The sequence below is a fragment of the Lissotriton helveticus genome, chromosome 9, assembly GCF_964261635.1.
Source record: "Lissotriton helveticus chromosome 9, aLisHel1.1, whole genome shotgun sequence".
Lineage (NCBI taxonomy): Eukaryota > Metazoa > Chordata > Amphibia > Caudata > Salamandridae > Lissotriton > Lissotriton helveticus.
Window position 1 is genome coordinate 990016480 of NC_136070.1, and position 27201 is coordinate 990043680.

General features: G+C 42.0%; 1 long non-coding RNA gene across 1 annotated transcript; it reads right to left on the minus strand.

Annotated features, from left to right (window-relative positions):
- Nucleotides 1-24: 24 nt before the first annotated feature.
- On the minus strand, nt 25-26881 carry LOC144782122 (uncharacterized). The gene is made up of 3 exons (XR_013601106.1): nt 26821-26881; nt 6343-6722; nt 25-5636 (listed from the first exon to the last, which is right to left on the minus strand). It is a non-coding gene; the product is annotated as an uncharacterized LOC144782122 (long non-coding RNA).
- Between the last annotated feature and the right edge of the window lie 320 nt (nt 26882-27201).

Sequence of the window (27201 nt, forward strand, 5' to 3'; positions counted from 1 at the left end):
AAAAATATGCTTTTTCAAAAAAGGTTTTTCTTTTGGAAAATTGAGTTTGATTGCTCAAAGTGAAAAGTGGATTTGATAGAAAAAGATGTGTATTTTCTAAATCAATATGCTAATGAAGACAAAATATTGCAATTCTAAAACACATTTAAAGTTGTTAGCTGAATGATAATTCAATTTCAGTTGGGACGACTTACTGCTGTGGTAATACCGTTTGTGGCACACAGCATGTGATGATTCGAATTTTACTTGATTACAAGCATTTGCAGGCACATGCATCAATGTTGGCTTTTGCGATTTCTTAATTGCGATCTTTAAGGAATCGCAATGAAGGAATCGTAAAAGCCTATGCATATAGAAATCGCTTAAAAAAATTGTGATTTCTAAACATTCCTTAATTGTGACTCGCAAATTGCGAGTCACAATTAAGGAATACCTCCCCATTCATTCCTATGGGCCTAGAAGCCTATTGGAATGAATGGGAAGACATTCTCAATTAGAGAATCGCAAATTGAGAATGCAATTTCAAGGTTGCCAGGGTGTCAAAAGGACACCCTGTTGCACCCCTGAAATCTGCATATGAGTACATCTTGCACACACACATGCCTTAAGGGCATGTGTGTGTAAAATCGAACTTTGAAAAATGCACTTTAGTGCATTTTTCAAAGTTTTTGCAAATTACCATGAAGTTCAACTTCTGGGATCCACCTTTAAGTCGCAAACAATCAACCATTGGATTGTCGAATAAAGTGCTAACATGACGGTGGCTTCTGGAGACAATTTCCCAGGTTCAACAAATGGGAAGGGCAGTCAATTTACTGTACTCAGTCTGCTTAGCTGGATCAACGTGGGCAAACAATTCAAGTAGATTACAATGGGCCCATGAAAAATCAATAAAGCAAAAGCAATCACATACAAGGTTTATGAAGTTAATTTGTACAGTGATATTTACCTGTGTTATCTTACCAGAGGCTCAATAAAATAGACTGTATACATACACCCGTGATCTCGGGAGACAGACCAATGATATGAAGGTACGAAAGAATGCCAGCTAGTCAAGGGGATTGCAGAAAGTACCATTGTATGGTGTAGTTGCATTCCAGGTTGGAACCACTAGAAGATGCCAGAAGGATGAATATATAACTGCATACTGGGTTGAAAACGTGGGTAGACTCCAAAACAGTGAGTAATAATCTAGTAAAAATGAAATTCGGACAGGAACTTTCACCAGAGAGAAAGGAAAAGGACTGGAGACAGGTAGGGAAAACCAAATGTGGAGAAACACAGGCCAATGGCTGAGACTAACGGCAGTGGAAGCAATAGAGACACTGGGAGCCAATGGGAAGGCAGCATTGTATTCCCATTGCTACTACTTATGCTGCCTGGGAACTAGTTTGTCTACTTTCTGTCAGCCATTGTCTGGTTGGTGCAGGTGCCTTTTGTGCTCTGGAAGTTCTTTCTTCTTCTCAGCTTTCCATTGGCCTGCTATCCACAAGTTCCAACCCTCCCATGTTCATTTCGATCTGAGAGACTGCTTTCTGTGTTTAGGACCAGAAAGTGGACAGTTTCTTACGACTGAGACTAATCACAGATATTATTATTATTATTAAGCATTCTTATATAGCGCTCGATTACCCGTAGGCATCTCGGCGCTTGCCTTGGGAACCCGTTCTGGTTTTTCCCTGTGAGATACCCGTACTGGGCATCCCCAAGGTGAAAGCCAGGCATCCCACCGCGGGGGGCCGTAGTGGAGATTAAGCAAGCTAATGCCCAGAGCTGCAGAGTGTGAACCTGTGACACAAGTAGGCACCGAAACGAGAATTATCGAGTCCGTGGATATTTGGGCTCAAGACCCTGCCGTGTCGGGAATTGAACCCTGGTCCCGGGTCTGACCTCTGCTACAGGGTCTGCCGCCTCTAACCAGTGAGCCACACTTCTCGACTTAGATGCTTAAGCATGTTATGACCCCTGACAACAAACCGCTGTAAGAGGAATATTCCATAACCCACACCCTAGCTTACAAATCCACCTCTGAAAATGCACCTTCCAAATTCACTAGGTAATGTACAAGTGTATTGCGTCCACCTAGGACTCATGAAGGGGCAATTCACAGAAAAACACAGCTTCCAAAAACTACAAGGTAATTAAGAATCTAAGATGGCCAAGTGTAAGTTTTGCTTGTGCAACCCCAAGAAGACGTAGCTTTCAAAAACCTCCAGAAAACTTAAGAATCTATGGAGGCCCCAAGGAGTGGTGGAGTACCAACCATAGGAATACTCAGGGCCACACTCAGAGTTTGTTGGACCAGATATTCTATTACAAATTAGATGGATGTTCTGGCTACCGTATTGCAAGTGCATTATACTCAATGACATTCATAATTAAGGCTCCCTGTTATCAGTTTTTACTGATTTTTACAGATTAATACAGACAGAAAAACATTTATTTTCTTGTCTGTATTTATTTTTAAATGTGGTTAAAAACAGAAATTGGGTGCTTTTTAAGTGATTCACAAATACACTTTGCCATGACTAACAGGCCAATAACTGTGTAGATTGTTAGGTACAGGGGTTAAAAAAGAAAGGAATTTTAGTAAAGAGGCTTAAACAGCAATAGGTATGCACAAGGCATTCAAGCATGAGCGCATATTTATTGGTTAAATAAATATGGAAATATACCAGTTTCAGCTTTACTTTTTTCACAAAACCCATAACAAATATGGAGAAATACAGATATAGTTGACAAAAAATAAATATGGATAAATACAGACGGAAATGACAAAAAAATAAATACCATAAAACCGGGAACCATACTTATAATATAGGAGAAGGAATACACACTATGTTTTGATGGAGTATCCTGTCTACCACTAAATAAGGCCCTAAGTTTCCGAAACCCATCATTTATCTTAACAGTCCCAAATACAGGAGGAGTCATCTTTCAATGGCACCAGCTAACTTAACAGTCTTAAGCCCATATGAAGATGTGGCTCACAAAACCCACCAATTGACTTCAAAGTTTACTGACTGCACTTAGAAGTGGCATAGGCACTTCCACCAGAAGCCACAGATTTCAGTAACCTCTAGCTCTTTAAAGTCCAGATTCCAAACCTGCCAACTAACTTATAGACGAAAACCCACTTGAGGATGCAGTTTCCAAAACCACAAAGTAACTTATAAGCATACTGGATTGACCTGCAAACTGTCCCAATTATCACTACCCCCTCATGCACCCTATGTGTAGTGGCTCTGGCATGTGAAGGAAGTGGCCCTTAGGGGCCACCCGGGTTATCTATAACCTCGTACTCGACTTCTGCCAAATGAAGAGGTGGTTAGATAGTGGAGAAAGTACAAACATACATGTATTAGTAATACTCTGCAGAGGAGTCCAATCTGACCTGCTCCCTAAGATGTCTTCCGAGGGACTGCCCCCCCAACAGTCTGCAACACATAACCATTCCTCCCAAGAACCTCCAACCATGAACAGTGGAAAGTTACCGGCTTAGGCTGAACGTGAACAAAGGAGGCACAGAAGGATGGGCTATCACCTGCTAGATGGGTACACACTATCACAGTCTCAAGGTTGCTGTGCCGGGTCTCAGTGTCTCCCAACGTGGGAGCAGAGCTACACACATGGATAGTTATGCGAACGCAGAATGGCTTATTCATTAGTAAGTCAGAAGGCAACCTTGAACAGAAAAGAAAATAATAACTAAATACAGTTTTCGGCTGAGGCAAGCAGGACGAATAAAGGGGTCTAGTTCAGACACAGCCTAATAGGGATTGCGAAATACAAAATGGAGTCACACTCGCTAACTGAAGCCTACACATTACAGGGATACCTCAGTGGGTTGCATAACATGAATAAGAATGGGGCCTAATTTAGCCGCATACTGCTAACCTACTATGACACGAAACAAGTATATGAATGGGGCTTTCAAAACCTAACAGACCCTCCTTTTAGCAGTGGAGGCTAAGGGCCAGATGTAGGTAATCACATTTTACCGACTCTAAAATACCGAATTATACCGATTCCGTATTTCAGAATCGGAAAATGGGATGTAGGTAAATTTTCGGTAAAAAATACTGAATCAGTAAAAATCAGATTTCCCGATTCGGTATTTACCTTATCGGTAAATACCGAATTGGAAGATACCGATTCGGTAATACCCATTCAAGCCTATGGGCCTCCAGGCCCATAGGAATGAATGGGAATTACCGAATCGGTATTTACGGATACAAAATACACCCAATTGAGCCTGTCAACCAATCAGGATCACCCACCACATCCCACAACAAAGCAACAGAGGAATCAACCAATCAAATGCATCAGCCCCACCCCACTACCAGGAAGTGGCCACACCCATGCAGGTGCAGAGTAACTGAACAAACAGGAGAGCTGTGAGAGACTGAGGAACAGGCTGTCCTGAGTTGAGCTGAGTTGCACAATGGAGTTCCAGGAGTCACAGAGGGATGGAGCAGAGCGAAAAAGGAAACTGAAATTCAGCACAGCTGAACTGCAGTTGCTGGTGGAGGAAGTTGTGAGACACCACACCCAGCTCATTGGAAAGCAGTCTCTGCATGTTGCAGAGTCTGTTAAAAGAAACACCTGGCTGGGGATCCAGTCCAAGGTGAATTCCATCGTGGTCACAATAAGAGAAATTGATGACTTATAAAAACGGTGATATGATCTTAGATCATAACCGAAAAAAAAGCTGGCAGTACAGAGACAAGAAGCCAGTGCCACAGGGGGAGGAAGGAACCGGGCACCAGCATTAACAGACCTGGAGCAGCTGGTGGAGTCCACCCTGGAGCCAAAGAGTGTCCATGGGACTGGGGATGCGGACAGCTCAGCCAGAGCTGCAAGAAAACAAGGTAAGCTGCATGGACATCAATCCTCAACCCCTTCCCAGTCCCCCAATCCCAACGTGGTTGTGTGTATCACACTCCAGTACAGGTTTTGGGATTATTCTGCAATGTATCATGGAAGACGTAGTCAGAGAAACATACATCAATACATTCATCACAGAAAATAGCAAGGCATGCCACACACTACATCCAGAAGAGGTTGAGGACTATGCAATTGTGTGACTGGAATGTGATTTTATAATGACACACAGGTGTACATCACCACTGACCCAATGTTCATGTCTCTCCACAGGAGAGTCATCGCGCAGGACAGCGCAGGAAAGGGAGGAGAGGGCACCGCCAACGGAGAGGAGTGAGGACGCTGGCACAAGTGCAGGGCATAACACTGATCCTCCACCCGCACCCACAGCACAGGCACCATCAACACCAGAGGGACCCACCACAGCTCAGCCTTTGTCACCTCTGCTGTAAGACTCGCCACAGCAGGACCCACCACCACACTCCCCCACACCAACGTCAGTCTCATCAGAAGTGGTACGGCCAAGGAGGCATGATGTGCCCCCTCTCAGGATCCTGGAAACGTCCGATTAGGATGATGGTGAGGGTGACACACAACCAGAGCTACTGGAGGCAGAAAATGCTGGGCAGCAGTCCGCATCTGTTGGTGTGCGTACCGGTGCCAGAGGCCGAAGGGTACGGGAGAGAAGCGATGGTCAGGATGGAGAGGGTGTCTTCTGTGGCCTGGAGGCCACTATGGTCAAAGTGCAGCGCCTGCAAGCAAAGGGAATATTAGCAGTGCAGAGACAGGTGCGCCACTTAAATACAAAGATGGCAACATTGACCGGGGGAATGGCTCCATGGCTGAGAGCATAAAAGACATGGCAGACGGAATGAGGGACATGTCGCAGTGCATAATGGCTCTCTGTGACAAACTTGATTCTGACCACACAGAGAGGCGTCGGGATAGGCAGTGCATGCGCCAACAAACCAAGGCCATGAACCGGCTTGCTACAGCAACCTCCCTGCTATGTCGGTGCTCTGTCACCATGCAAGATGACATTGAGCACTGCTGCACGGATTTGTCTAGTGGGATGTTGAGAGTAACCTCGGCCATGGAACTACTTCTGACAAACCAGTCAGCCAATGCTGGGGACACAGGTGTGGGGGACACTGAAGACTCCACCAGCAGGAGCAGCTGTAGCACTCCCATACCCGACATTCGGAGAAGCAGCAGGCGCCAATCTGATGACCCTGGCTCCACTGCCACCGTTGCCACCCAGCCTCGGGCATCCCGCACTGTTGTGCACGGGCGCAAACAGTAATGCTGCCCACAGGACATGTCAAGGTGAAGTAACATGTGACCACCCAGTGAGGTATTCAGACATTGAGGTAGCATGGTATGCTATCATTAAATTGCCGTAGTGCCCATTAAACTACGTCATTCAACAACAAAGCCTGGCTGTGTCTCCTTACTTACTCAGAAATAGCTGCATGTGATCTCTGCCCGTCTCAGATTCCCATCTGTGGCTGGCGCTGCTCCTGCTGCATAGGGCTCTGGCTGTTCAGTTACATCATCAATGTCCTCATGATATGTCATTTCCACTTCTGTGCCTTTCTTGGTGGCAAGTTTGTACAGCATGGCACAGGTCGCATTGATCTTACAGCAGATGATAGGAGTGTACTGCCGTGCACCTCCGCTCTTGTGGAGGCAGCGGAACCTGCTTTTTAGAAGTCCAAATGTGCGTTCTACAACACTGCGTGTTGCTCTGTGTGCCACATTGTAACGCCTCTCACTCCTGGTCGATGGATTCAGGTAGGGGGTGAGCACAAAAGACCGCACAGCATAAGCGCTATCGCCTAGGTGGAAAAAAGAGAGCCATTACTTACATACTCATAATACATTCATCTGCAATAAGTATCAGGGTGTGTCACAGTTATTTACCTAGCAGGTATCCTTCACCAAAATCCCCAGCGGCAAGGCGTGTGTAGATCCCACTGTTCTGGAATATGTAGGAGTCGTGGGTGCTTCCAGGAAATTTTGCCACAATGTCTGCTTGTTGTAGACTAATCTAGGACTCTAGTTAAATATTCCCGATTCATGCCCTTATGTGGTTATATCACATCATATCCTTATATAGGCATAAGATTCATACCCATATTAAGACATAGCCAATGCAGTCCAAATACGGCAAGGCTACTCCCATAGACTCCCTAGAAAGCACAACGTGTTCTTAAACAAACCAAGCCTCCAGCAGCCCGGGAATCCCCCCTGCTTCTGTATTGATTTGTCCTAGAACTCCCGGAGTCCTGACAGAACTTCGAGTTCTTAGTGACGTCTTATGTCCAACCTTACGTCAAACTCGGCACCTACCAGGTATAAATATACCAGCATCTGCCCTAGCAAAACACACGGTGGTTTGGAGCAGATCGACTATCTACTTGCCCGACGCCCTGCTGTAGGAAGTGCCGAAGGAAGCCGACCCTCCCGTTGACGCACTGAGAGAGACGCTGTCTTTTCTCCTGCCGAGAAATCCAGCTCCAGTGTTTCCCTGTCACCCTTGCAGGTTGCTGGGAGATCGAGTCCTGAGAGAGAGATACAAGACCTCCTTCATTCTATAACCAAGGTACGGAGCTGATTAGACCCTTAGAGAATTCTTGATTTAGATTCTTGGCAGAAACTATCTTAACTCAAACTACATCTCACTTACTCCTTCCCTGTACTAGGCTTAGGTTAGGTACACCGGAGTAGGCGTATCTTAGAAGCACCAGTTGAGTATGTTTAGTAATGATTTTATTATTGTATATATGTGATCTATTTTAAACACTGTATGGCTCAGAAACCATACCATGCTTTTACATTATTAGTTTATAATACTCCTTTTACTGTACGCACTTTACTTTATGACATGTATTGTGATTGTAGCAATTCACTTCTCTTGCATGAGAAAGAAGACTGTTCAATAAATTACCTCTTTTATTGAAAACGCCAGTCTCTTTCTGTTTCTCTGCACTTCTGGTGAAACTAAGCATGCACGATTGACTGAGTAAAATAGCTATCAATTGTTTCCGCGACTCTGGAGGTATACTCCTTATTCTTGAGGGAGCAAAGTTGTCATGTTTATGCGGTTGTCAGAAACTAATCCCTTCTTGTGAATTCGAGAAAGTTTCTAGTGACCTCTGAGCTAGCTGGCATTCATAATTAAGTCTAACATATTCAATAGAGACCTAGTCAACCTAAGTCCTACGTCTAAACTATTGTTTATGTTATTCCAATGCGCAGAGCCTATTGGGAATATAGGAACTACACTACATGGCGCCCAAGGTTTGGTAAGGCGATAATTTAAAGCTAGATACTAGAGTAACTCAGTCGTGCTTTTCACACAGACCCCTTTTTCCCTTAAAAACTCCAATAGACTTCTGGAGTGGGTGAAAGGTTAATATCCGCCAAAACTTAGTAGGATGAGAATCCTATGAATTCGTTTTTGGTTTAGTCAACGTGGAAGGATACAGTGTTCCAAAATATTGTGCACCTAATCTTTGTTTCCTCGAAACTTGCTCTGCAAACTTTCTGTCAGCAAAATGCCGGAAAGTGAAGACGAAAGGGAAAGAGCTAGAATAGCAGCTCAAGCAGTCTTAGATGACACAGCTCTCCAACAAAATGACCCGGATGCTATATTCATCCCGGTAAATGTAAGGAAAACCATAACTATAAAACTTATAGAAAATGGAGTATCATCAAGAGGTGGTACAGTCATATTTGTGGTAGAGGCCCATGATTATCGGCAGACAGAGGTATTCTATTCATGGATAACTTTTCCAGCAGCAAATGCTGTGACACACGGGTTCCACTACTACAAAACAGAGGAACCTCCGGAGGAATATGTTCCCTTCGCGGACGTTTAAATTTCACTAACTTACCAAGAGCATCAGCTCTGGTTTAATGGCGCCCTAAAACATCAAAATCACATTACCAGGCTCGGTCACTAGGTAGACCAGGAGCGACATGGCTGGTTCTAGCCAGCTATACACCACATCCTGACATTGAAGAAATGTCAGACAGAGAACTTTTAGTTCAGCTAAAACAATTAATTAAAATACATAGACAAATGGTCCAATATGTCATGCGGACTTTAACAGTCCAACCAGCAATACAAATTCCACAGCACACCCCTCACCAGGGGAACACAAATAAAATTACACCACAGACTATACAATCAGTCATTGGCAAATTACCCGCAAAACTGGAACAAATTCCATTCTGGCTACCTCAAAAAAGTACTCAAATAGAGGCAGTATTTCCTGATACTACACCTCATGAAAAACACAGAATTCTGACAATCTGTCTACCAATGGGGATCACACCACATATGGAGGACTGTGACACTTGGGGAACAGTCTTTGCTTCAATATACACAAAAACACATGGTGTTCCGTCTATGGCGGTTATACCAGACGTACTAAGACATATTCAAAATGAATACGGTCCGGAGCCTGCTTTAAATCTAGGTATGAAATTACTGAAAGACTTTAAGCAAGTCTCGGCTATACTACTAGCCAACATAAAAGGAGAAGCAGCATCTGTGGCGATCCGCCAAAAATTCAAAGAAACAGAAATAACAGAACACCCTTTTGAACTTGCCAGAATAATTGAAAAGTGCTATGAAGAATTAGGTAGAGATAGTTTGGGTTCGAAACCACTAAAACCACAACTACCTGAAAATCCTGAAAAAACCTTTATTAAGAATAATCTCATTACTCCAAAAAAGAAGTGGGAGGGTAATAAACAAACCACTCCCAGAGAAAAACAGTTTCAGTCCAGAGGAAGGTCTCCCCAACAGCGAAATAGATCTCCAGGATGAGGGGACAGTTCTCCACAATGGTAGCCCTCTGAAAAAAGATACAACCTTAGAAATAGGGACAATTTAAGAAAACCTGACAGATATCAAGATAATGATACACGTCCCTCTTGATCTTTTCAGACTTCCTCACAGAAATCAGAAAGAAGAGGACGGTCAGAACATAAAGAAGAGCACGTCAAGTCCACAGACAAGGAACCTGCTTATCAAAGTAAAAAATGACAATTTCCCAAAAAGAAGGTAGCTACTATTAAAATAAAACATGCCGAGGATTCTGAGGACACAACTCAAGAACGGAGAATGGGCCCAGACAATGCTAGACAGCGCAGCAGAAGTGACCATAGCTCGCAAGATCCTGATGAATCTCTCTGGAGACAGTGGACACGAATGAATACATTCAGGTGGAAACTGCAGACACCAGAGTTAGTGTACCCCATACATTATATGAAATAACATTACGTATAGAAGGGGACAAAAATAGGAAAATAAGAGGTCTCTTTTGGGAGAATCTATCTAAAGGCTATGATATCCTTCTAGCAGAGAAAGACTGGCCACCAGAGTTTGTCAGGGAATGCCCACATGGCGAAGAAATGATTATTCTATGGGTATAGGGTCGTGCACCTCTGTTACTCCTTGTGTATGCTTACACAAGGAGTAACAGCGGTGCACGACCCTATACCCATAGAATATTATATTCGCCCGCCCCAAAGGACAGTAGCACGCATATGAACACAAGAGATAACCACAGACAACATGCAGTACGAAGAAATTACTGTCTCAACAGACAGGAGAGCGGAAACGTTCGCTTACACATCAGAAGCCAGTGAGAAAATGTATTCTTTAATCCAAACATCGGGTAAAGAACAAGTATATTCTAAAAACAAAGAACAACAAGTAAAACATTTGTTATACCCAACAAGAAAGGAGATCAACCAGAGAATGCACGCATCCACCATGATCAAATATCATAAAGCCCAACGTATACCACGAGGCCTAAGGATAGCTCTCAAACCCAGCTTATGCAAAAATTCGAAAAACTTCACCGAAAAATGGTTCGCTATTTTGAACAAATGCAGTTTGGATCTTATTCTATTGATCATAGAGGAGCTGGCCCAAATATTGGAAGAACTTAAACAAGACATGGAACAAACTAAAGCAGAACTAGGCAAATTAATTTCTCCAGAAGAATTGGCTACCATCCTAGAGGATATAAACACCCAATTAATAAAACATTCAACGAGAAGTCAACGAGCGCAAATTACGCAAATATAAGCGGGATACACTGGACTACAAATTACAAGAGGTCTACACATGGGCGGAGGTCTACGCGAGAAAAAGACAAACTAAAGGATACACGTCCCATACAGATACATCCTCAACGGACAGCGAAAGAACAACCCAAACGAAAAGCAGACCACAAAAGGAGCAACAGCAAAAAGAACAAGCAACTACATCAACAACGGTAACTTTTTTAGAGGAAGGCCGGATAGAAACAGAAGACTCCGGAGGGGACGCAGAAAAAGAAACAGGATCAAACCAACCTCAAACCCGATTAACACTAACCAAAAAGGAGAAGAAGAAATAATTACAGACACAGAAAACTTAGTGTTAAACATATCGGATTATACATTTAGTCCTATACAAATAGCAACGTTACAAAAAGGATTATCGTTTGTCCCGACAGCTCATACCAACACCTTAGAACTCGAAGTTAGTTTGTTCAAACTAACAAGAAAGTTACGCTTAAGACATTTTTTTGAAAACATCGTAGAAAAACAGCCCACAGAAGAACCGAAGGAATTAATGGGCCTTAGAACCCGAAGCACATACATGCCACCAACAAGCCACAAAACCATAGATCTCTATGAACAACTTTGTAGTAAGGAATTACAACAACTGAACACCAAACAAAAAGCACACAAAATGAACATGACAAAAAAAGAGTTCGGTATCTTAAGATCAATAGCAACTAATCAGAACATCATATGTCAAAAGGCAGATAAGGGAGGAGCCCTAGTAATACTCAACAAAACATACTATAAAGAAACCATATCTGAACATCTTGGAGACATGAACTTATATATGGAGATGGACTTAAACCCCACAGAAGAAATCAAAAAAACTTTGACAACCATTGTAAAGAGAGCACATGATCAGGGCACCATCACAGATAAAACTCTTAAATACCTAATTCAAGAAAATTGCAGAACACCATCAATTTACCTTGTACCCAAAGTACACAAAGACTTACAGAAACCACCTTGTAGACCAATAGTGTCCACCAAACAAAGCATCCACGAACCAGTGGGGAAATATCTAGACAGATATCTTCAACCGTTAGTACTAAAAACCAGATCATACTTGAAAGACACCACAGACTTTCTACTTAAGCTATCAACCATCTACCCAGAAGATAACATGATTATGGCAACAATTGACGTAAAAGCACTCTATACCTCAATACCGCATCAACAAGGATTGGAAGCTATCGAAAGGGCCCTTTTGGATAGCGAATATTCTCAAGAACTGCAAGTGTTCATTCTAGAGCTTATGCAATTTACACTTCTACACAGTTATTTTGAACAGGACAAAAAATGGTATATGCAAAAGAGCGGCACGTCCATGGGAAATTGTGCCGCCCCGGCATACGCTAATCTATTTATGGCATCATTTGAAGAAGAACATGTATACCAAGACCCCACTTGGAATGATCACACTGTCATGTATGTACGGTTCATAGATGATATTTTTACCATATGGAGAGGCTCAAAAGCCTCATTAGAAGAACAATTAAAAATTTTGGACACAAAATTAGATCAAATTGGTTTTACATGGAACATCAATGAATCAAGAGTACAATATCTGGATGTTGAGATCACCAAACAGACTAATACATTCTCCACTAATCTGTACCGTAAAAATACAGACAGAAACAATTTGTTACAATACAACAGTCATCATCCTCCTGCCCTTAAGAAACACCTGCCATATTCTCAAATGTTACGGGTGAAGAGAGTGGTCTCAGAGGCTTCACAATGCACAGAACAACTAAATCAAATGACAAAAAGATTTACGGACAGAGGATATCCTCAAGATATCACTCAAGAAGCATTAATACGAGCCCAATCGAAATCGAGGCAAGACCTCCTACGAAGGAAAGAAACAACATCCAGCAACCGCATCACATGCGTGAGCAAATTCTCCACTGTCAGCCCTCAATTTAAGCACATCATTAAAAAACATTGGCCAATGCTAAAAATGGAATCTGATTTTCGAGGTATCTTTGCACAAGAACCGATTTTTGCACATACTCGTTCTAAGAATCTTGCAGACTTTCTAAAACCAAAAAACGAAGAAGCAATCAAAACTCCTTTTCGTGGAACAGCGCCTTGTTATAATTGCAACACATGTAACAACATCATAAAAGGATCTACCATAACACACCCACAAAAGGGATATCCCATACCATTGAAAGTGAATGCAACATGCGACTCAATTAACTTAATCTACATGATTAAGTGCCCATGCGGAGACGTTTACGTAGGACACACAGAAAGAAAATTGAAAATACGCATAAACGAACACAAAAGTACCATAAGACTAAAATCCATGAAAACCAGCATTGCAGAACATTTTACTCAGATGCAACATAATGTAAGCCAACTAAGAGTGTGTGTCTTAGAAACATTACCTAGAAAAGAAGGTCCTACTAACAAAACGAATTTATTAAAACAGGAGAATTACTGGATTTATAATTTGGGTAGCCTGAAGCCAGGCGGACTGAATGAACGTACTGAATTTCTTTGTTACTTATAAACATATACGTTCCTGTTTATATTCACATTAGATGACCAACCATTTAACTTAAAGCACAGAACTAGCTTTTCAGCAGTACCACAGCATAGTGGAAGCGAGCACTGGGGTAGATTGACTAGATATCGAGAGTCAATAAAGTTAGATAGCAAGCAAAAAAATAGCCGCGATAGCGTTAATAGTGCGCAGGCGCGAACTTCGCAACACCGGAAGAGAGCAGAAACAGCAAGTTGAGCAGCAGAGCGGGATGTAACAAACGCCGAGGTGAGCCGTTAAGCCATTAATGAACTGTAAGCGCGTAAGAAACCTTTAATGCCGTTCCTTGTTAGAGGGGACAAAGCATCAAAGTAATTAGTCAGCGCTTTCGGCGAGTATTATAAAACACGGCAATGCGGTCTCCTAAAAGACCAAGAGATAGACGATAACTCCATGTGAAAGCCACGTATAGTACTATCCCAGCACAGCTAAAGTTTAAACAACGCTATTGCAGAACTCTTGACGGTTGATTAGAATCTTCGCAGCAAGTAACTAACCACAGCAATACGCACTAGGGAAATGTAATACGATATTGTTAAGAACTAGCACAATTACACATGATATGAATTTAATGAAATAATGGATGTTAATTCGATGTATATTTTCTTTGATCATTGTAGATTAATTATTTCCCTGATGAAGGCAGTATCTACTGCCGAAATGCATTGGATTTCATGAGAAATAAATGAAGCAATGGATTAATCAACTCATTTTGAAAAAGCATCATGTTTTATTCATTTGAATTTGAAATTTGGATTGTACCTTGAAGCTGGTTACACAGCACGAATCGGTGCCCAGGGGGACAGCCATACCCAACTAGGTATAGCTGCTATCAGAGGAAGAAATGATTATGCCTGCCTTCTCAAATCACATTCCAATTCATAAAAAATACACATATGCTAGAAAATGGGCAGTGACCCAAGCCCCTGCATTATATAAAAATCATGTAGGACGGGATGAGGATTCTCCTCACCATAAAATTCAGTTAAAAAATCAACCTACTGCACAGAGGCAGTATCCTGTTAAGCAAGAAGCTAAAAAACAAGTTAGAGAGTTCTTAGATCAACTTGAATACCAGGGGGTGATTGAAACATGCACCTCACAAATGAACAACCCTTTGCTTCCTGTCTCCAAACCGGACGATTCATATTGTCTAGTTTTGGATTACAGACACCTAAACTCTTGTTGCAAAACATTTGCAGTACAAAACTCACACAGTGCAGCACTAATTAATAACATTGTGCGCAAAAAATATAAAACAACATTAGATATTTCAAATGGTTTCTTCTGTCAAAACATTGCACCAGAAAGCAGGTATTTGACCGCTTTCTCCAGTATGGGGCCCAGCGGCAATTTTGTCGTCTTCCCCAGGGATTCAAGAACAGCCCAGGATTATTTTCAGCCAGGGTAACAGAATTACTACAAATGTATGATGATGAGGCATTATCTTATGTCGCTGACATCTATCTTACAGACGATGACCTGGAGACACACTTGAAAAGAGTGAACACCATTATACTTGGGTTCGCATCTGAAGGGTACAAATTCAACTTTAAAAATTCACGAATTGCCCACCTCACTGTCCTATTCTTAGGATATGAGTTATCAAGTGAAGGCAAAAGCCTAGCAGACAACTTCTTTGAGAAGTGTGCAGAACTCCAAGCTCCAAAAACGCTGAAAAACTTACAATCAATTCTAGGTTTCCTGAATTTCGGAAGAACTTACATTCTAAACTACGCAGAGAGGGTTAAACCCCTCTACGAATTAATAAAACCTGATTTCAAACCAATTAATTGGACTCAGAAACACACAAAATGTTTACGATCAATACAAATAGACATGTTAACTAAAACAAAACTGCAAACACGTGCAAACGAACGCAACCTTATAATCCGAGTTATCCCAGGAAGATGCAGATTTACGTACCTGATCTCTAATGAGGGAGAAACGATACCCATATCTTATAAATCATACTTGTACACACAAGCTGAAATGAAATTCAGTTCTACTGAAAAAATTCTGACTGCGGTCCAAACTGCTGTAGCAAAAGAAAGAGCACTCGCACAAGGTAAACGTATAATAATCGTTACACCGGTACCTGCCCTAGAGGCAGTAACAAGGCCGAGCATTCCAAATGCTATGGCATTAGATCCAAAATGGATACACAGGGTTAATTCTCTTGCTGCAACAGACATGATACACGCATTTGATCCCAAAATGAAGAAGCTAGAACATCTAGAATACGAACATGAATGTCCTCTGTCGATCGAAATTCTGCCTCTCGAACAGTACGCCTGTGTTATCTACACAGACAGATTTGCACAACACTACATTGTGGATAAACAGGTTTACAATGCAGCATGCGCGATTGTTAAAGGTCACTGAAGCATAGGTAAATTCAGACCAATGGTCACTAAAACTGAATCACTCAGAAATTGTACAGCTCAGCGAGCTGAACTACGAGCTTTAAAGATGGCGCTTGAGAATGCCGATCGCGAATTCCCCACACTATTAGTGTGCGACTCGCATTCCTGCGTCCAGTCTTACAATAGTTTCATGCAGACCTGGATTGAAAACGGTTACAAAGATGAGACAGGTGTCACAATAAAGCATAAAAAACTATGGGAACAAGTAGTTATTTTACAGAAAGAACTACGAAAGACTCACGTGATACATACGCAGAGTCTTCAACGTGATGGCGTTCACGTTGCAGGGAATTAATTGGCTAACAAAGCCACAACGGCAGCTGTTCAACCGGCTTCCGTAGCTACAAAAAACGTTCTAAAAAACAAATAGATGGAGAAACCATGCTGGCAGTAAAAGTCTCATTAAAAGGAGACCATGTGGCATTACCTCTAAATTATCCACTCAATAATGCATACATAATTGATGCGAACTCCGTTCCTTTTGCTCGAATCCCTGGAGTGGGGGACTGAGTAATTCCAAACACGAACCGGAGGGCTTACTTGATTCAAGAAGCACACATGGGAATGGGTCTGAGGCACCAAGAGATCTTGAAATCTCAAATAGATTTACAATCACAATACTGGTGGCCAGGGATGAGCGTGCAAATGTATAACTTTGCAATGGATTGTCAGGACTGCAATAGAGATCGCAGTTGTGAACCGGACCAGATACCAGCCCAGACACCTCTATTAGACAGCCTTAGGCTATCTACACGCAGACGTCCACACAGAAAAATGCGATCCCATAAATATTAAGATGAGATTCATTTGGATGTGGCCCCAGCGCTCGGCTGACGCCAGAACTGTTATAAAAGATTTGCGAGTCTTTATCGGCACATACGCAATTGGCATGCTACTTTCTGACCAGGGTCCCGCCTTTAGCTCTCGAGCTTACAAGGAGGCCATGGCCAGCTTGGGCATTGCATTGTGGTACTTGAGTTCATTCCATCCTGAGGGAAATGCTGTAGTGGAGAGAAAAAAACAGGACATAAAGCAATATATAACTGCGAGGGTATTAGGTTCGGGTGATGGGTGGATCAAACATCTAATAAGTGTCCAACGTAGTCTTAATAATCTGCCAAGACATTCTCTGGGTGGAATCACTCCGTATGAACTTTTGTTTGGTACAAGAATGATAATCGAAGACCTTGATAGTCAGACTTCAGTGGTGGAACAAAAAACCTTTGATATCAAAGATCGTTTGGCTGTTTTACAGGACTTAAATGAAACAAGAAGAAGTCTAAGTAACACAAAGCTAAAGCCAACGGCGACTGAAGAAAAACCACCTGTCCCAGTAAGACCTGTCTGGATTCCAAAGATTGGGGATCTGGTCAGAGAAAAGATCGCGGTGAAGAAGGAATTTGGGCCTTCTTACAGAAAAGCAGTACCTGTCTTAGCTATCAGCGGAACAAGATCAGTAGTACTACCGCCCCCTTGCTGGTAAAAAGGAGAACAGAGTTGTATCAATCGACCTGGTAAAACCACAATCATGTGGCCAATAATAAGTAGTAGGCCCAGTGGACTCCCAAGATGTAGCAGAAGATCAAACCTTGCTACAATTCAAGAGATTCAAACTGAGAGACTAATCACATTTGATAAACCTGCAGTGAATAAAGAACGACTATGCAACAAAGCCATGGAACTTATGCCTCTTGAAACCCAAATTGCAACAGTTCATCATGAAACACCTGTCTACAATGATGTAGCCTCTGACTATACTAGTATGACAAAAGAAGAAGAAACTACAAAGATTAATAAGAATCCTGAAGCAATTCCAACAATTGACAGAACTGCATCTGGCTACTTCATCAATTTCGATGACTTTTCTGAAGATCCAAGTGAACATGAAGAAAAGCCAGCAAATAAAAGTTTCAAAGAAAAAATAACTGAACTCTTTCATCAACTTGGAGAAACATATCTGATTTCACCATGGATTGAATTGTGGATTGTGTTAGGTGTACTTTTCCTCCTACTCTGGCTCATTTTGGTTTTAAGATTGGGAAGAATGATTGATGGAAAATACAGTACAATGGACACAGCAAGTCAGAACATCAACTTGGTTCTAAAGCCTCACATGTCTTCTCACATTGAAAAAAGAGAACTATCATCAGTAAACATCACAGCCATTCCTATACCTGGTGGTGTAGCAAGGAACGCAACTGATTACGAAATCTATGGCCCGGTTGAACTCTTGACATATCCACACCAGTTCAAGGTTTCATTAAGTGACTTTGTATCACCTAGTACTTTCTCTGATGATTGGGACTTTGAAAATATTAATAATATGATGTCAGATTTAGAAATGTCAGCAAAATTTACAGAACATGATTATTTAGAAGGTTCATCAGATTATGAAGAAATGTATTGCTTTAATCATTATGGGCACCACTATTTGCATAAATCTGCTAATCCTAGAAATGTTTTCACTTATAATCAATGGGAACATTGTCCAACACCGCCAAAAGGCAGCTCGAAAACATTTTATGAGAAATTCCCATACTTCTCAGGGTTTAATAACACTGATCCAGAAATGTTTTATTTTAAAATTATGAATAAGACAGGAATGAAAAACATGTTGAAAAATACAAAACTGATTTATTTTGCAAAATGTTATGAAAAATTGTCTACATTTGGTTTTGAATTTTGGAAAAACAACATTGAGACTATCTGGGGTACAAAAGACTGGCAGGTACAAGGTTTAGAATCATTATTCAGAGCCTGCATGATCCCGGAACAGATAATGTTCCTGAATGACACCATTCAACAAACAACCTGTCTTGGCCTAGCCAAGATAAACAACGTAAACAAACCGTCTATACCAAAGCCCATACCTGATAGTAATAGCACTACAGATGTGGAGATAGACGTATCCCATATTTTACACCAAAATAGAACTAATCCTAATTGGAGAAAATGGTTGATCTGGCCCACAGACACTAATAACTGTCAAGATAGATTCCTGAACAAAACACAGGGGTTCAAACAGAACAGGCCAGACCCAAGATATTCCCAAGACAACATCCAGGGATAATAACAACATACAGTGTAGGAAAACTATGCCTCGAATGGCTACAGAAATCAGCGTCAAAAACGTTTCTTATACGCCGGTATCTATGCTGCTTACAACGAAGCTTGGAAAATAAAGCAAATTGAAACTGCTGAAAAAATACGAGAAATTGATCATATTAATTTGGAAAAATCACTGTCTGTAGTGGACAATGGGTTAATGACTCTGTACTCCAGAATTTATTCACTGGACAGCATTGTATCATCTGCTATTGATATAATAGAACAGGATATGCTAATGTTACAACATGGCCAGTCCCAATTATGTTCTATTGTACAGTTAGGCTGGACGTTACAAAATCTCCGTTCAGGCTACGTGCCATGGCGTCTAATCAACACAACGTCATTGTTTTCTGTCTTTAACCTTACAGATAAACAAATCTCTTTGGCACAAAGAGGAGCACACTATACGGTGCTGAGGAATGAAAAACTAGAAAGATTACCATTGACAATCTCCGAAAGACCTGTCATTGAATGGATAATATATGGCACCATTACAATTCCGATAACGACTTTTCAGTTTCAATATTGCCAAAAGCACATACCAGCGGGCCTGTATGAAAGGTTGGGTAAAGGGTACATCAAGTCAACCTGGAATTTACCTTACACACATAGATGTTGGAGTGGGGGGAAAAAAGAGGTATTTCTTAGTGGTAACAACTGTAAAAATTCACTGAGCGGTACACTTCTGTGTCAAGGAATTAACTTGCATGGAGCCTTCGAAGGTTCATCAAATAACCTTTCATGCCACCTGCACGGCACCCCTGTTACACAAATAAAGCCTTTTTTCAGACAACTTTCCAACGACAGTTACGTTATGTTAAGTGACCACAGCTGTTGTGGCATGGTGCCAGAAACGGCCTATCTCGTCAGTGTTACATCCAGGGTCACTTGCTGTATGCAAGTATTGTATCCAAACAGCAAACCAGACCAGGAGGCAACGATATGGCCTTCTCTGAATATCTCTTCTATTCGAATTGATACTTTAAGCAGAATGAAGTCTATTCTTTTACAAACAACTTTGCCTTTAACCTCATCTAGAGAAATGTATGATCTGCAAATCGCAAGGACAGCAGCAGAGATATATGCATTATTATCAACAAATTGCCCCGTGCATTTTGTAGAAATGTTAAGTCAAATCTTAAACATGTCTGATACCAGTGGCATCGCACATGTATTTAAGACAATTTTTTCGGGACTGTTATCACCCTTTGAAGCAGTCCTGAGCATCTTCCCGACTTTCGTGCACTCTCTGTTCGGCGGCCTGCCTCTCATCTTGGGACTCATAGCAGGAATCTTATTTTTGTTCCTTCTGCTCCGATATGGCAAGTCCAGTCACAGACAAATCTCAGGCTACAATGGAAGAAGCGCTCCTAGCAATGCGATACCGAGATCGGATTACTAAAGTCCTCGGCTTGGCTCGGCTAAGAGATCTGAATACTAACTGGTTTCTTTCATTCAGACCAATCTGGCAAGATTGCATCCTACCTGTTCTACGATGCCTGCTCTGTGGAGAAGAATGCGTGTTAGACGTCTGTCTCACACTCCCATCAGCAGTACCTATGGATATCGATACTTTGCTTGGTTCGGTAACGGCTCATGCAACGTGATGTCCCCAGCGGCTACCTATTCTGATGACGGCATTCGTTGAGACCTCACCATTAGAATTAGGTGGCGGTGAGGTACGAGATGAAAGCGGCACACAGGTACAACCTTCTGTGACCATTGCTGATCTAGACATCGATGACGGCAATGCATCTCACATATGCACTATTTCTACTTTTTCAGACATGGTCCAACTTTCACCTACTGTTGTAGACAAATTCTTTGCCAGCCTATCTGAGTTAATGTTCTCTCCTAACAAAGAGAATAACTTTTGAAAACACGAGCACACAGCGTTCCCTGAACTCTGAATTCGGCCTTCAGTTTTGATAAACAGAAACGTTTTAAAAACTATTGGAACTATTTTTTTCCCTGAAAGCGAAATTATTTTTTCCCCGTTCCCAAAATATTTACTTTTTTGGCACATGATACTCTGCCTAAAGTAGAACTATTCTTAGAGAACAAGATTTCTATTTTTGAAAACTCTGGAGACAATATTTTGACTTAGCCTCTAGCACATGTACAGTCTTGTATAAATATGTGATGAAAGGGTCTCGACCTTCTCTTCTGTATTAAGAGCCATTTCATAAATGTAAATTTTGTGATTCATTCAGTTGCCATTTCAATGTACAATATATGCATTATCTGAATGATACCACTGCTTGAAAATGTACAGTATAATACTCATTTTTCGTGTACATACCATTTCAAATGCACTTTTATGTATTTTGGGGTGGGATGGAAAACACATGCATAGAGATATTTAAAATTGCTTAGTATTTAGTAATGATGGACATTATACGTGGAGTGGGTGTTGTAGACGAATCTAGGACTCTAGTTAAATATTCCCGATTCATGCCCTTATGTGGTTATATCAAATCATATCCTTATATAGGCATAAGAATCATACCCATGTTAAGACATAGCCAATGCAGTCCAAATACGGCAAGGCTACTCCCATAGACTCCTAGAAAGCACAACGTGTTCTTAAACAAACCAAGCCTCCAGCAGGGGAATCCCCCCTGCTTCTGTATTGATTTGTCCTAGAACTCACGGTGTCCTGAAAGAACTGCGAGTTCTTAGTGACGTCTTATGTCCAACCTTACGTCAAACTCGGCACCTTACAGGTATAAATATACCAGCATCTGCCCTAGCAAAACACACGGTGGTTTGGAGCAGATCGACTATCAACTTGCCCGACGCCCTGCTGTAGCAAGTGCTGAAGGAAGCCGACCCTCACGTTGACGCTGTCTTTTCTCCTGCAGAGAAATCCAGCTCCAGTGTTTCCCTGTCACCCTTGCGGGTTGCTGGGAGATCGGGTCCTGAGAGAGAGATACAAGACCTCCTTCATTCTATAACCAAGGTACGGAACTGATTAGACCCTTAGAGAATTCTTGATTTAGATTCTTGGCAGAAACTATCTTAACTCAAACTACATCTCACTTACTCCTTCCCTGTACTAGGCTTAGGTTAGGTACACCGGGGTAGGCGTATCTTAGAAGCACCAGTTGAGTACGTTTAGTCATGATTTTATCATTGTATATATGTGATCTATTTTAAACACCGTATGGCTCAGAAACCATGCCATGCTTTTACAGAATTATTTTATAATACTCCTTTTACTGTACGCACTTTACTTTATGACAAGTATTGCGATTGTAGCTATTCACTTCTCTTGCATGAGAAAGAAGACTGTTCAATAAATAACCTCTTTTATTGAAAACGCCCATCTCTCTGTTTCTCTGCACTTCTGGTGAACCTAAGCATGCACGATTGACTGAGTAAAATAGCTATCTATTGTTTCCGCGACTCTGTAGGTATACTCCTTATTCTTGAGGGAGCAAAGTTGTCATGTTTATGCGGTTGTCAGAAACGGATCCCTTCTTGTGAGTTCGAGAAAGTTTCTAGTGACCTCTGAGCTAGCTGGCATTCATAATTAAGTCTAACATATTCAATAGAGACCTAGTCGACCTAAGTCCTACGTCTAAACTATCGTTTATGTTATTCCAATGCGCAGAGCCTATTGGGAATATAGGAACTACACTACATGTTATGATGTTGCTATCGTTACATATCACCTGCACATTGATTGAGTGTGTTGACTTCCGGTTCCTGTATATGTATTCTGTGGCTGCAGGTGGACAGATTGGGATGTGGGTGCCATCTATACAGCCTATAAAGTGAGGGAAGTGTGCCAGTTGATAGAAATCCGTTTTGGTCTTCACCAGTTCCGCATGTGTCTCAGGGAAGCTAATGTAATGATGCATTCTCTGCATCATGGCCTCCAGGAACTTCCTGAAGAAACGGGACAGACAGCTCTGGGACACCCCACCTACCGCAGCAATCACACTCTGGTAACTCCCAGATGCAAGCAGGTGTAGGCTACAGAGCACCTGCACATGGGGTGGGATGGCGTGCGCACTTGGTGTTGGGTGCTCCAGGAGTGGGTGCAGGTCCCTGATCAAGTCCAGGTTGGTTTGGGGGTGAAGCCTGTACCTTTGCAATATCTCGGGCTCAGTGAGTTGGAAAAGCATAATCCTCTGCCTGTAGACTTGCTCCTCCCTTCTCCAGACCCTCTCTCCTGCTGCCTGTAGCCATAGCCGCCTTGCAATGATGTAGAATGCCGCCATTCTGGTCACACTGTTGCATTTTGGGGCCTTTTTTATTGCCTGCACCTGGTTACCACCTGCTTTCACTCCATGAATGTATGTATGTATGTATGTAGGCATACTTATATAGCGCGTCTGTCACCCAGAGGGCAACCTGGCGCTTTGACCACAGACATTCTTACAGGTGACAATTACACTGCCTTAGGAAAAAGGTAGGTTTTAAGATCCTTTCTAAAACATGAGAGGTCCTCCTTGCACCTTAGGGCCAGAGGTAGGGAGTTCCAGAGCTTGGCGGCCGCGAAGCTGAATGAACGGCCGCCCATCCTCACCCTTTTTATCTTAGGAACAATCACCAAGAAGGCCGAGGAGGATCTCAAGAGTCTGGCAGCAGAGTACCAGGAAAAAAGACCTCGCAACACCACTGGACCCAACCCGTGTAAGGCTCTAAAGACCAAGCAAGCTGATTTAAAACAAATCCGTTTTTGCACCGGAAGCCAGTGTAGGTCCGAAAGGGCAAGAGAGGACGAAGCATGCCATGGTCGCGAGAGCGCCAATTTAGCCGCCATGTTCTGTACCCGCTGTAGCTTCATAATTAGGGTACTAGGAGCTCCCAGAAGCAGTGCGTTACAGTAGTCTAACCTACTGAGAATGATACTACGCACTGCTTCCGTCCTCGCTGAGTGAGGGAGAAGCGGAAGAATCTTCCGCAGCATGCGTAACAGCAGCATGCAGGTCGCCGTGGTTTTATTAACGAAGGCGTCCAGCTGGAGACCAGGCCCGAGCAGGACACCTAGGTTACGGACTGAGTCCGCCGCTGCGACAGTGCCTAAGGTAGAAGAAGGTCAGAGTACCCTCCATGGTAAATACAGACTCTTAAATACCGAATTTCATGAAATTCTGTATTTTTGAGGTTTGCTACATCTCAATGGTCATTTTCTACCATTTCTTATTTACCGATTCGGAAAATAAGAATTCGGTAAATAGGAATTCGATAAATTCCGAGTCAGTAAAATACCGACTCGTATTTACCGAATCGGTAAAATTTTGCCTCCTACATCTCAAATAGCCAATTCGGGTCGGTAACGGACGAAATTCAGTATTTTGGGCCGTTACCGACCGGTATTTGGCTACCTACATCTAGCCCCAAATGCTTTATTGCCGCTATCTGGTAGGGTGTTTACAATTCTAAGTAGGGAAGAAAATGATGCACATGTATATCAAGCATCTTCAAAATTAAAAAATACCCTCATCTATCAACATCGTATCCTGCATGTATTGCATCATCATAGAGGAGACTTTATTATCTCGTCTTGGCAATTTAGGGGTAGGGGTGAGCTTGCCCACATAACAGGTACAGCATGCTGGAAGGCAGTTGATACACAGGCAGCATGTGAAGATGACACCTGCAATAACTACTAGGAAAAGAAGTATCTTCCAGCCCAGGATGATATCAGACCCCAAAACCACCCAGTCCAGGACCATGAACCATTATCCTGATGAATATCAGATGTAAGCCTATGTAACTTCTGAATAACGAAATATACATTAGGGGCGTGGTCTGGGATGCAAACACAGCAACTGCTATTGATGACGTGACAAGCTCCACCCCTATCTGCAAGGATGACGTCTAAAACCATCCTATTTTGAAGAGCAACAAGTCTGGTAGCCTGGAGCTCAGCCGCAATGTTAGTGAGTATGCCTGCTATAGTTTTGATAACCGCTTCTACAACTCTGGTGAAGGAATGAATGCTAAGACTGTTATGCATAGATCTCCAGAAAGGCAGAATACCCTTCATGGCATCCGCGAATTGCTGTAAAGTAGTATCAGTATGATCAATATCTGCTGTATTAATAACTCTCCTTACTCGAGACAAGTGAACACTCCTCCGCTGCAGTCTATGGTCTTTGTGATAGTTAGACAGTGCAATGTAAACAGGAGGTAAAAGAAAAGAGAGATAACACTGGCCAGGCCATCCTCTAGGGAGCCAGGTATAAGCATGTGCTCCGCAAACAAAGTATACATTAGGGGGTGTGAGTAAAGGTGGGCTACTAGTGGTGTTCAATTTATACATGTAATTACAACTGCTTATTCCCACTGGAATTTTCCCAGAATCTTCAACACAGAAACTAGCTGCGGTATTAATAACAGGTACAGGCATTATTTCATTTTCAGTGATATTTCGTGCATGGAAACATTTAAAGTATTCCGTGACATTGAATCCCTGGAAGTCCAACATTTCATTTTGCAGCCATGTGACATTTCTGTTATTCTCAAAGACATTCATGCAAGGATCTGGATGTAATGTACCCTTCTTTCCTCCTATCCTGGGAGTATAATCCTGGTGCACTACTACATACTGTAATGCTGCTTTATTGAGAAAAAGCAGTTTATGTTTTTTTCTGAAGTGAAGGAATGATTGATTGTCATGCAGGTCTTGCAGCAGAAAATTCCAAATTCTCTGGGAATTCCTTGAGAAGGCACAGATGCCTTGTTTTTCTTTCTTGATTTTGGGCGGAATCAGGAGTAGAGTGTTCGAACTTCAAAGCGGTCTCTTTTGGCCAGCTTTCAATAGCTTTTTTGTGAGGTAGATTGCTCTCTTAGTGTAAAGAACTTTGTGGGTTATGCAGGAAGTTTTGAATATACTTACTAAATAGGTGTGGATATCGCTGTACTCTCTTGTAAATCAAAATTCAGAATGTAAAACAAACTGTTTCACTCAATTTGGGGTGCTCAGGGTGATCACCTCCTAGTCTATGAGGTGCAACATCAATATGAGAGAAGAAGCCTTACACTGTGTAAGGTCAAACCTTGAGCACACCGACGGCGTCCTGGCGCGTAAGTATAATTAAACAATGATGAACTGGAAAATCCTTAAATCAAGTCATTGTTTTTTAATTTCTTTTTTTATTTCAAAAGTTCTCATGTGGGATCATCATCATATTTTCAGCATATGATTAGATATCCTTACAGCCAATACGTAGATGTGTCGATCATTCAAAATTTGAACTAATTAAACATTCACAAAAAGTGAGCACTGTCCCCTATGCATTTCGTGCATAGCACTTCGTCAGGGGGAAATTGTAAGAGGAATTACAAAAAACAAACGTCTGACGCTGATCTGAGCTAAATAGGAATGCACAAAAAACATTATTATTGTTAGTAATCTAATGACATGCTGTGTGGAGTAACAAAAAGAATCAGATATGTGAAAAACGAAACGTGGTGATACATTATGGGCGATATAATGGTGTGTGTGTCAGATAAAAAAATTCAGAATGGAACCGGTGTTCTGGAGTGAAGTCAAACAAAATGTAAAGTGCTCAGGACCCAAGGACCCCAAAGAAACGTGTCGGGAGGACGCGCTGTGAATAGCAAAGAACCACAAGTGTAGTGAAATCAGAAGGAGAAAATATAGCAGGTAAGCCCGTGTAGCTGTGGTGACTAATCAACCACCAATGGCGATAGACTATGAATGTGGAAAACAGTCCGTGAATTAACGACGCTTACCCGCTCATAACATCTGTTAGTGAGTGTTCGTCCATTAATGCGCGTGTGAAGAAGAACCCGGAAGACGCTAGTAAATATAACGCGTGCGTAGGGGAATCGAAATAGAAACAAGATTAGAGGGCTACTGGGAGTCAGAAGACAGACTGCCGAAAAGTGAAAGATATGCCGAAGTTTAAAACAGACAAATGAAAGTAAATGAGCGTTACCACACTCCCTTACAAAGCATCAGAGGAAACAAAATAATATACATAAACCTTAGGTTTAATATTTTTTGTGCATTCCTACTTAGCGCAGATCAGCGTCAAACGTTTGTTTTCTGTAATTCCTCTTACAGATTCCCCCTGACGAAGTGCTATGCACGAAATGCGTAGGGGACAGTGC